Genomic DNA, 9,006 nt, shown 5'->3' on the forward strand with positions numbered 1-9,006 from the left:
CTTTCTTCAAGAAACGACTGATGTTTTGGGTGAGTTTACAATTAAGGTCGCATGCGCACTGAGAGACGCGCGGCATATTCTCGCGGAAGATTTTTTAAATGAAAAATTTAGTTGATAGAAAATAAAAGTAATGCAAATAACTTTATTTTAATTAACAAAAAAAAAAAAAGATTTTGATTGAAATAAGACTCGAGACTTGTTCGCAAGTTATTTTATTAGATGTATGAAACATGTAGATGCATAATAATTATATTTAATAATAATTGAAGCGCATTTTCTCATAGTTTTAACTTTTTAATCACCTTTTAAAGGTGTTTGCATTCATGATAATCACTGGAATTTTAGTGAATAGGGTTGTATTAATATTGATTTATAAAAATCAATGCATTTTAATGTAAAAAACATAAGGATTTTATTAAAATTAATCAAATTATTTCATTTTAAAAATTGTTGCAACAGCTTTTTTTGGACAAGGGGGTCGCGGGGACGGGGGAAGAGGGTCAGGTCACGTAGGCACGGTTGAGGGGTAGTTCGGACGTAAGGTCGAAGTTGGGGGGAGATCCCTCTCTACCTGCGCAGAAAAAAATCCGATACCAGTAAAATCGTCTACTGCGCAGGGTGAGTAGTAAGAGGGGTAAAGTGGGGGTGAAGTGAGAGGGCTAAGGACAAGGGGCAAAAGGGTCAGTTGGCACCCGACACCCGATGTGTAGACATCGTAGTCGGGGTGTCCAACTATTTTAAAAAATACTGTTGATTTTTTTTTTTTTCTTAACATCGTCACTAGTAGTTTTAAAATTAAATTTTTTTTTTTTTTTCAACTGGCGTTTTCGCCAGTTGAAATCATATTTTTTTTTTTATAATTTTTTCGTCTAAATAATAAAATTCAAAAATCAACAGTATTTTTTTTTAATTAAAAAGTGATATTTTTTAAATAGATTCCCAATGGATTTCAACGATGAAAAATTCTTTCTGACGCCTTGACTGGAAGGAAGGACGAGACTGAACAACACTGACCTACCTCAAGGAGCTGCTAGTTGTCAACCTACCAGCTGATCATCTGGCATCGTTCGGCAGGGAAATAAAGTTATTTCCCTGTTGAGGTTTGTTATTGTTTTTCACTATCTGTCACTCTCTTTTCTCTTCTCCATTATTATCTATTTATTTTATTTCACTTTTTAATTTTTATCTCCGGTTCCGTATCTTTTTTTTTTTTTTTTTTTTTTTTTAATTAAATTCATTCCTGTCGTGATAAGTCGAGTCATTTAAATTAAATTCAGTTTTATTTTTTTTTTTTTTTTAAGTAGAGTCGAGTCATTTACATGAAATTTAGTTTTTTTAAATAAAAGTCGAGTCATTTGTTTAAAATTCAGTTTTTTTTAATTAACTTCGAGTCATTCGTAATTAAATCAGTTTTTTTAAATAAAATTCGAGTCATTTGCATTAAATTTAGTTTACTTCAGATTGAAACCGAGCATTTACATGAAATTTAGTTTTTTTAAATAAAAGTCGAGTCATTCGTAATTAAATCAGTTTTTTTTATTGAAAGTCGAGTTTTTCGTTATTAATTCAGTTTTATTGAATAAAAGTCGAGTCATTTGCTTACAATTTTTTTTTTTTTCTAATGAAAGTCGAGTCATTTGCATTAAATTTAGTTTTTTTTAATTAACGTCGAGTCATTCGTAATTAAATCAGTTTTTTTAAATAAAATTCGAGTCATTTGCATTAAATTTAGTTTACTTCAGATTGAAACCGAGCATTTACATGAAATTTAGTTTTTTTAAATAAAAGTCGAGTCATTCGTAATTAAATCAGTTTTTTTTATTGAAAGTCGAGTTTTTCGTTATTAATTCAGTTTTATTGAATAAAAGTCGAGTCATTTGCTTACAATTTTTTTTTTTTTCTAATGAAAGTCGAGTCATTTGCATTAAATTTAGTTTTTTTTAATTAACGTCGAGTCATTCGTAATTAAATCAGTTTTTTTAAATAAAATTCGAGTCATTTGCATTAAATTTAGTTTACTTCGGATTGAAACCGAGCATTTACATGAAATTTAGTTTTTTTAAATAAAAGTCGAGTCATTTGTTTAAAATTTAGTTTTTTTTTTAATTAACGTCGAGTCATTCGTAATTAAATCAGTTTTTTTAAATAAAATTCGAGTCATTTGCATTAAATTTAGTTTACTTCGGATTGAAACCGAGCATTTACATGAAATTTAGTTTTTTTAAATAAAAGTCGAGTCATTTGTTTAAAATTCAGTTTTTTTTAATTAACTTCGAGTCATTCGTAATTAAATCAGTTTTTTTAAATAAAATTCGAGTCACTTGCATTAAATTTAGTTTACTTCGGATTGAAACCGAGCATTTACATGAAATTTAGTTTTTTTAAATAAAAGTCGAGTCATTTGTTTAAAATTTAGTTTTTTTTAATTAACTTCGAGTCATTCGTAATTAAATCAGTTTTTTTAAATAAAATTCGAGTCATTTGCATTAAATTTAGTTTACTTCAGATTGCAACCGAGCATTTACATGAAATTTAGTTTTTTTAAATAAAAGTCGAGTCATTCGTAATTAAATTTAGTTTTTTTAAATAAAAGTCGAGTCATTTGTTTAAAATTCAGTTTTTTTTAATTAACTTCGAGTCATTCGTAATTAAATCAGTTTTTTTAAATAAAATTCGAGTCATTTGCATTAAATTTAGTTTACTTCAGATTGCAACCGAGCATTTACATGAAATTTAGTTTTATTAAATTAAAGTCGAGTCATTTATTTAAAATTTATTTTTTTCTTAATAACGTCGAGTCATTTGCATTAAATTTAGTTTACTTCAGATTGAAACCGAGCATTTACAGGAAATTTAGTTTTTTTAAATAAAAGTCGAGTCATTTGTTTAAAATTTAGTTTTTTTTTAATTAACGTCGAGTCATTCATAATTAAATCAGTTTTTTTAAATAAAATTCGAGTCATTTGCATTAAATTTAGTTTACTTCAGATTGCAACCGAGCATTTACATGAAATTTAGTTTTATTAAATTAAAGTCGAGTCATTTATTTAAAATTTATTTTTTTCTTAATAACGTCGAGTCATTTGCATTAAATTTAGTTTACTTCAGATTGAAACCGAGCATCTACATGAAATTTAGTTTTTTTAAATAAAAGTCGAGTCATTCGTAATTAAATTTAGTTTTTTTATAATTAAAGTCGCGTCATTTGTAATAATTATTTTTTTTTTAGATTTAAGTTGAGCATTTGCATTAAATTTAGTTTTTTTTTTAATGAAAGTCGAGTTATTTGTCATTAATTCTGTTTTTTATAATTAAAGTCGAGTCTTTCACGTTAATTTTACGTATTAATCAGTAGAATCAATAACATTCGCGTCATCATTTAATAATTTAATTAATATATTTATTATTGGGGTGTGAATACATAAATAAAAATACACATTAGCTTTTTAAAATTAGAGTCACCTACATTTTATTAAAGTTAGATTTACACATTTAGCGCCACCTTTTTTTTTTTTTTTTTTTTTTTTTTATTCATTTAAATTAGAGTCATTAGAATCACAAGCAGTACTAACCGAGTAAACTTTTTTTTTTTCATTTCTTATAAATTGAATAATTATAATATTTTTATTTTTTATTTAACATTGGGGTGTAGATTGATTTGTTATCAATAGCCTTCTGCTGTTGATAATTTGAACACAATTTTTTTCTACTCATCTCACACACATACACACGCATTTTGCGTACCCAACTCTCTCTCTCTCTCTTCTATTTCTTATCTTTTTCTTAATTTTTTTATTCGGGGTAATTAGATTAATTAGTGGACCAGTAATAGGTTTTTTGTTGAGAGTATTCTCTCAGTAGAATCACGCGTTTAATTTTAGAGTCAACCAACCCTTCCCTAACTCATCTCTTTCTCTTTCTATACCACTACCCTTACCCCTTTTTTGTAATATTAATAATTAATTCGCGTTGGGTTTTGTCCGCGAAATGGGATATTGGTCTAGTGATTTAGTTGGGTGGGGGTTTATGGGTGTTAGGGATTATAAGGACATTTGGTTCTTATAATTTATTTAGAATTAAATTCACGCGAATTAGAGTCTGAAAATATATATCGCTCTATAGATCTTAAAGGCGAAAAATATTGTTACGCTGTTATGGGTGGCCAACCATAGCAGCGTATATAAAATATTTTTTTTATCCATTAAAAATTAAAAAAAAATTTATTTTTTTTCTTTTTTAATGATAAAAAGTTGAAAAAAGAAATTTTCCCTGATCAGTTTTAATTTTTTATGAATTATTCTGTCCCACCCTTTGAGTACCCGGGTGCGATTTGGGTGCCGGTCTCAATTCATTTAAAATTTTTCTGATCAAATCTTTTCTTTTTTAAGTGTTTAAGCGTCTGTAGAGCGATATGTATTTTTTATTATTTTTTATTTATTCAATTAATTAGAGTCACTTTTGCTGCGTTAGTTAATAAGTTAGTTATACTATAGGAGGGGAATAATATAGGACTGGGGTTTTGATGTCACTAGACTGATCGGGGGAGTAGATTAATTAAATAATTCGGGTTTTTTTTTTTTAATTAGAGTCACCCCATCTCTTTCTTCTTAATGAGTGGTAACTCTACCACTCATTTACTCTTTCATTCACCACACACTTTACCCCCCTTTTTTTTTTAAATCGAGTATTAGCGTCACGGTTTTTTAGATATTTAAGTTACTGGTCCAGGGGTTTTTAAATTAGAATCAATTTTGCTTTGGGTTTTCTGTAGCTTCAACTCTTTTTTTTTCTTTATCTCTTACACTCCCACTTACACACCACCTTCTGAGACTCTGTTCATCTTTAATGAAATCGAGTCTCACCCCACACGTCGCCGTGTAGTCGAGGTTACTCACAACCTCGCTTACGGCGACTTTTCTCCACACACCAATCTACACCCCAATTTTTTTTTTTAAATTCATTAAATGTAGATTTAAATTAAAAAATACAACTGGCACTCAATCAGGTGTCAATTAGCCGTAGATTCTTTAGTTTACTCGTTAGCACTGCTTGCATATAGTATTAATTTGATTAGAGTCACTGTAAAAATCGGGTTTTTTTTTTTTTTTTTTAATTAATTTAATTCAAATAGTATTTCCGCGTAAATAAAAGAGCCCTGGCACTAGGTCAGGCTGTCGCGTTATTTAATTGTTAGTTTTTTTTTATAATATATATCCTGATCTTCTGGGCTGGTACGCATAACCCTCCGGTTCGATCGATGTCGATCCTTATTGATCGTATACGCTAAGAAAATCTATCATTATCATGTTGTTATCGGTGTTATCATTACTATTGTTGCTGTCATAATTAATATCAATACCATTATCATTCTATAATGATAGTGTAATTGGCCCTGGCAGGTCACATTGCACAATTGATATTAATATTGACTGCAATGGTTTTATTGATGATATCGTAATGATGTGATTTTATAGTGACTTTTGTGTGCGATCAAAACGGGGATTCGATTTATCGATTGGCTGGTGGCCTAATGCTACGCATACGGTTCAGTTTTGATGGCAATATATTATGTAGTTTTTATTTTTCTTCGACAGAAAACACACACACACACTTTTTTTTTTATCACACGTAGTCGCACCCCAATAATTTTTTTTTTTTAACTTCAATTTCATAAATCTAGAGAAATTCAAATTAAAGTCATTTTTTTACGGTCACTTACATAAGAGTCATTTTTACAGAATTAGCGTCATTTTGAGTAGCGTCAGTTTTCAATAGTTTTTATTTAAATGAATTAATTTTATGCAACTGCTTATTTACGTTTAAGATTTTTTTTATCCTTACTTAATTCGCGTTAATTTTTAAACAGTCGAGTCATTAAATTTAGCGTCAATTTTCATAGAAGTAGAATCAGTATTTTTCTGAGAGTAGAGTCACTTGAATTAGAGCCAGTTTTTTAAATTTTTAACTTTAATTAATTAATTTAATGTAAATGCTCATTTACTCCAAATTTTTTTATTGTCATTAAATTCGCGTCATTTTTAAAAAAGTAGAGTCATTTTTTTTTTAAGAGTAAAGTCAGTTTTTGTTTTCTTTAGTAATAGAGACCCGACATTAGGTCAGGTTACCCTATAGTTTTTTCAATTTTTAATCAATTTGAATCCTCACTGCTCGTATATGCTAAGAAAATCTATATTATCATGTTGTTATCGGTATTATCATTACTACTGTTGTTGTCATAATTAATATCAATACCATTATCATTCTATAATGATAGTGTAATTGGCCTTGGGAGGTCACATTACACAATTGATATTAATTTTGTTTGCAATAGTTTTATTGATGATATCGTAACGATGTAATTTTATAGTGACTTTTGTATACGATCGGAGCGGGGATTTGATTTCATTTAATTAATTTAATGTAAATGCTCATTTATTTTTAATTTTTTTATTATCATTTAATTCGCGTCATTTTTAAAAAAGTAGAGTCATTTAATTTAACGTCAATTTATTAGAAGTAGAGTCAGTAGTTTTTTGAAAGTAGAGCCACTTTGTTTAGAGTTTTTTATTTATTTTCAACTTTATTTAAGTATTTTATTGTAAATGCTCATTTATTTTTAATTTTTTTATTATCATTTAATTCGCGTCATTTTTAAAAAAGTAGAGTCATTTAATTTAACGTCAATTTATTAGAAGTAGAGTCAGTAGTTTTTTGAAAGTAGAGCCACTTTGTTTAGAGTTTTTTATTTATTTTCAACTTTATTTAAGTATTTTATTGTAAATGCTTATTTATTTTTAATTTTTTTACTGTCATTAAATTCGCGTCATTTTTAAAAAAGTAGAGTCATTTAATTTAACGTCAATTTATTAGAAGTAGAGTCAGTAGTTTTTTGAAAGTAGAGCCACTTTGTTTAGAGTTTTTTTTTTATTTTCAACTTTATTTAAGTATTTTATTGTAAATGCTCATTTATTCTTAATTTTTTTATCATCATTTAATTCGCGTCATTTTTAAAAAAGTAGAGTCATTTAATTTAACGTCAATTTAATAGAAGTAGAGTCAATAGTTTTTTTGAAGGTAGAGTCACTTAAATTAAAATAAGTTCATTTAAGTAGCGTCAGTTCTAAACGTTTTTTATTCTAATCAATTAATTTAATGTAAATGCTCATTCACCCCTAATTTTTTTTATCGTGATTCAATTCGAGTCATTTTTTAAACAGTAGTATTTAATTATCGTTCATTTAATAGAAGTAGAGTCAGTTTTATTAATACAGAATTATTCTCATGAAACTAAGTTTATTCGAACTAGAGCCAGTTTTTTTAATAGTAAATTCATTCGAACTATTATCAATTTTTTTTAAAGTAGTTTCAACTTAATTCGCGTCATTTTTCTAAAAGTAAAGTCATTTTTTTTTTTTTTTTTAAATAGAGTAACTTTTATTAGAGTAATTTTTGCAGTAGTAGAGTCAGTTTTCGTCTTCCCTAATAATAGAGACCTGGCATTTGGTCAGGTTACGCGATAATTTTTCCAATTTTAATTTTTAATCGATTTCGATCCTCATTGCTCGTATGCGCGAAGAAAATCTATAAATATCATATTGTTATCGGTATTATCATTACTATTGTTGCTGTCATAATTAATATCAATACCATTATCATTCTATAATGATAGTGTAATTGACCCTGGCAGGTCGCATTACACAATTGATATTAATATTGACTGCAATGGTTTTATTAATGATATCATAACGATGTGATTTTATAGTGACTTTTGTATATGATCAAAAGGGGTTTCGATTACAATTAATCAATTTCATGTAAATGCTCATTTATCCCCACCTTTTTTTTATCATCATTTAATTCGAGTCATTTTTTATAAAAGTAGAGTCATTTAATTTAGCAATTATTTAATAGGCATAGAGTAAGTTTTCTAAACGTCGAGTCACTTAAATTAGAGTCAGTTTTTTTTTTTATTTTCAACTTCTTTTAAGTATTTTATTGTAAATGCTCATTCATTTTTAATTTTTTTATCGTCATTTAATTCGCGTCATTTTTAAACGAGTAGAGCCATTCAATTTAACGTAATTTTATTAGAAGTAGAGTCAGTAGTTTTTTGAAAGTAGAGCCACTTTGATTAGAGTCATTTTTGTAAAAGTAGAGTCATTGATTTTAGAGTCACGTTTTTTTTCAATGAATTAGTTTATTGCAATTAGTCAAGTTAAGTTCAGTTTTAATGGCATTTTAATTATTATTTAGAAAAAAAAACTAGATACGCGAACCGCGTCCCGATATGTTGATTTTTTATCTTTCTTCTTTTGTTTTTTAGGAATTTTTTTTAGGTTTAGAAATATGATTTTTTTTAAATAGATTTCTCAAGATTACCGAACCTCATCATGAATCGTTTAAATTTTATAAATTATTTTTTTTTTTTGTTCAGGTTTAGGCGTATAATTATTTTCTCATTTTTTTTAGTATATTTTTCAAGATTCCGGGGACCTATTTAATCCTTACCCTATTGAAGTTATTGGGATATTAATTTCTTTTTTTTTCTTTTTAATTTTTTTTTTTTTCAGGTTTAGGTTTATGATATGGATGATTTTTTCCTATATCATTTATGACGTGTCTAATCAAGAGTCCAATGGAATCTATTGACATGACTGGCCTATTAGGACCAGAATAATTTTTTGGACAGTAATGTTGCTGAACATTGAGGACAAGGTGTTGCCGAGCCAAGGACACACCGCTGCTTTTAATTTTTTTTCTGGTGGATATTTATTCTCAAATCTTTTATTTTTTCTATAAATATGTATCCCTGTATTTAATCTATTGGGATATATATTTTAGTTTCAGATCCAGTCAACGAGAATGAGGATATCCATGGGTGCCAAGGAATACCGAGACCAGGAGAAGGAGGACCAGGACCAAGAAGAAGATCAATTATTTATTTAATTAATTTAATTATTTATTTTTATTATTTATACTTAATTTGTATTTTTTATATTTATTTAG

The 9,006-nt window shown here is 27.5% G+C and overlaps 1 long non-coding RNA gene across 1 annotated transcript; it reads left to right on the top strand.

Annotated features, from left to right (window-relative positions):
• The first annotated feature begins 905 nt into the window (after positions 1-905).
• On the top strand, positions 906-9,006 carry LOC128668625 (uncharacterized). The gene is made up of 3 exons (XR_008404276.1): positions 906-1,100; positions 8,571-8,761; positions 8,842-9,006. It is a non-coding gene; the product is annotated as an uncharacterized LOC128668625 (long non-coding RNA).

The sequence above is a fragment of the Microplitis demolitor genome, chromosome 9 (genome assembly GCF_026212275.2).
Source record: "Microplitis demolitor isolate Queensland-Clemson2020A chromosome 9, iyMicDemo2.1a, whole genome shotgun sequence".
NCBI classification, from domain to species: Eukaryota; Metazoa; Arthropoda; class Insecta; order Hymenoptera; family Braconidae; genus Microplitis; species Microplitis demolitor.